Here is a 2,616-nt window from a genome sequence, read left to right as displayed (position 1 = left end):
ATGATCCAACAGGGAACTCTTCTGTGGTGAGGTAGTTTTCAGTTGGATCAGCTGATTGTGCAGCCACAAATGAATTGGATCAAATTCCAAATCTGATACGAGAAACATGGTGGCAGCACATAGTTGTGGGCACTGTGGGCACAGAGAGTGCAGTACTGCTACAGTCCGTATCAGCTGTAGTTACCCTGAAATTAGATGCAATTTGACACTGCACCCTTGGACTAGATTCCTTACTTTCAGATAGTTGAGTTAGGTAGCACGAGTCCCATTTCAAATATAGTTGGAAATAATAGAAACATTTGAACGACGTGAAATAAAGGAAGCTTAACACACCCTTCTTAATAGCACGCTCTTTATACTACTCACACATTAAGTGGAAAAGCTGGTTTCCATGGCCTTCTCTGTCTGAGAAGGCAAAGCCCATACTTCATGGAGGAGTGCTCTAGCCATTGTCCATTAATGTGCAAGGAATAATGTTAGCGCCATGGGACAGGGGAAAAGGGGAAATGCAGTATAGTATCAAGTATTTGAAAGAGTTTTGTATTTAGACTGCATTCAACAGAAAAAAAAAAACAACCAAAAAAAAAAAACCAAAAAACACAACCAAAACAGTTATAGAAACAAAACACCAGCCATGACTATAAAGCCTTACAATGCTCCCTTAGTACAGAGTACTTTTTTCAAAATGTTGAATGGCGTGTTGCCTGGAAATAAAGATGGGTTGGAATTCTTTCAGGCTCAAGAAAGTCTAAATCTCAAGCTCTCCACATCTCTTGTGTTTGCTCTCACTATGGGACTACAGCGCCTGTTTTAAAAGGAATCTTACAATTCATTTTGAAACATGTCAGGAGGAAGGGACAAAAAAGGAGGGGATAAAACAATCTCTGAAACATCTACCATATGTCTCCTGTGCACATAATGGGGAATGATGAACAGTGAGGAGGTAAAGCTTCCTCTGAGAATACCTAACAGATGTCATTAAACTGAGGCAGAATCTAAAAAGAGAATACTAAATTTCTTAAAAGGAGTCTGTCCTAAGCAACAGATCAATGCTGACCTGCAGCACAGAGAAAGAAACAGAGCATAAGATCCTGGAAAAAAAACCTAAGTAAAATAAGAAGTGCCTAATGAAAATCCCTATGGGAAAAGGCTTGCTGTGTATTTTAATTGTCAAAAGTCTGCCTGATGCATGCAATTACATTCAATATTGAGCATAGTTAGGGCTATTGATTTCATCGAGTATTTCTGCACTGCAAATATTAGCAATACCTTTTTTAGTTTTCATTTGCAGTCTTGTGGTGTGCCAGTATTACTTTCTGACATCCATGATTCTTCCTTCTTCACATACAAATATTTGCCCAGTTTTTTTGCTTAATTTGCTACCCAACTAGTCTGCAGTAATTAAACAAGTCCTTCAGGATAATGAGTTTCATGTGACAGCAGGAATAGGAACAATGTGTCACATCCTATGAGTCAAATTCTTATCATGGGATAAATTTTATTGATGCCAATGAGGCTGTGAAGTGAAGAAGAGGTTGTGCAGCTGGAGAACAGAGGTGGTGGCCATAAGAAGTCCTGTGAAAAAGCTATTCATCTCAGCAGAATGTAACCTGCTCTGCTTTGTGTTGCAGCAGCCTCACCTCAAACACTGTGTGTGAGTTTGAGCACTGCAATATAAGAAGGACATAAGACATTAGAGAGTGTACAAGGGAGGGCTACAAAGATGGTGAAGGGTCTGTAGGCCAAAACGTACAAGGAGTGGCTGAGGTCCCTCGGTTTGCTCAGCCCAGCGCAGAGGAGCTGAGGGGAGGTCTCATGGCGGCTGCAGCTCTCACAGGGAGCGGAGGGGCAGTGCTGAGCTCTGCTCTCTGGGAACAGTGACAGGGCCCGAGGGAACGGCATGGAGCTGTGTCAGGGGAGGGGCAGGTGGGGGTTAGGGAAAGGGTCTGCACCAGAGGGTGACGGGCATGGAACAGGCTGCCCAGGGCAGTGGGCATGGCCCTGTGTGCTGCAGTTCAAGGGGCGTTTGGACAGCGCCCTCAGACATAGGGTGTGGATTTCGGGTGGCCCTATGTGGAGCCAGGGGTTGGACTCGATGATGCTCGTAGGTCCCTTCCGACTCGGGACATCCCATGATTCAGTGACTCTGAAACTGTGGAGAGGTGCACAGGCACTCTGCACACAAGCCCGTTCCACGCTGTGAAATACTGTCACAGTCGCCCCACACCTGTGCAATTGGGCCACTCATTTCAAAAGCACGATAGTATTAACAATGAAAACACTCATTCAGCCCGAGGAAGCTCAGAACATTTTCCACCGAGAGCAGACGTGTCAGGGCACGAACCCGACTTACGAAAAAATAAAACAAAAAAAACCTCCCCTGAGTCAGCCTTTCCACTGAGCTGGACGCGTGGAGGGGAAGAAGGCGCCGGCGCCCCCGAAGGACAGCAGCGGAGGGACCCGGGGGCCCGCCCGCCGCAGTGGGGCCAGGAGTAGTCCGGTCCGCGGAGAGAGCCCGAGGGGCGTCCCCCGCGCGGGGCTCTGCTCCCCGGGCGCAGCGTCGGAGCACGGCTGGGCGGGCCGTACCGCTCCCGGGGGCGGCAGAGCCGCCAGGCG

The sequence above is a fragment of the Numida meleagris genome, chromosome 2 (assembly GCF_002078875.1).
Source record: "Numida meleagris isolate 19003 breed g44 Domestic line chromosome 2, NumMel1.0, whole genome shotgun sequence".
Taxonomy (NCBI): Eukaryota; Metazoa; Chordata; class Aves; order Galliformes; family Numididae; genus Numida; species Numida meleagris.
This window is presented reverse-complemented; position numbering follows the sequence as displayed.